Source organism: Apaloderma vittatum, unplaced genomic scaffold (assembly GCF_000703405.1).
Source record: "Apaloderma vittatum isolate BGI_N311 unplaced genomic scaffold, ASM70340v1 scaffold23741, whole genome shotgun sequence".
In the NCBI taxonomy this organism is placed as follows: Eukaryota; Metazoa; Chordata; class Aves; order Trogoniformes; family Trogonidae; genus Apaloderma; species Apaloderma vittatum.
In genome coordinates, this window is record NW_009699962.1 from 1734 (window position 1) to 2183 (window position 450).

Consider the following 450-nt stretch of genomic DNA (forward strand, 5'->3'; position numbering starts at 1 on the left):
AAGCAGGGGTTCAGCACAGCCGGGAAAGGCGCCATCTCCTTGCCCATTCCGTGGGGATGTGCCGGGGCTCAGGGGGCTCGCCGGGTCGCTTTACGCGCAGATGGCCCGTCTCAAATTGTGATGTTTATCTGAAAACATTCTAACAAGGGCTGGGGGTGGGGAGGGAATTAATCTTCATACCGAAACAGCTTAAAATCAAACCAAAAATCTGTAAAGCCCTGCAGTTTAAGCCCTTTCAAGAGCAAAAAATAACAAAGAGAAGCAGCAAAGCCCGTCCAGCTGCGCTGTACCCAACGGTGCCAGGTTTGGAACTCTTTGACCTTGCAGAGGTTTCATTTCCAGCCCGGTCGTGGCTGAAGAGAGGAGCAAGCATGAGCAGGGAGAGAACCCTTTGCACCTTCTCGAAGGGAGGAGAGATCCCTCCCGAGGTGGCGAAACAGCGAGCTGGGA

At 53.8% G+C, this 450-nt stretch overlaps 1 protein-coding gene across 1 annotated transcript in view; it reads left to right on the forward strand.

Moving 5' to 3' along the window:
• The window catches only part of UCKL1 (uridine-cytidine kinase 1-like 1), a gene marked incomplete at its 5' end in the record, with an annotated part of 16093 nt that overhangs the window by 1726 nt on the left and 13917 nt on the right, over nucleotides 1-450 (forward strand). The gene's annotated exons all lie outside the window — the stretch shown is intronic.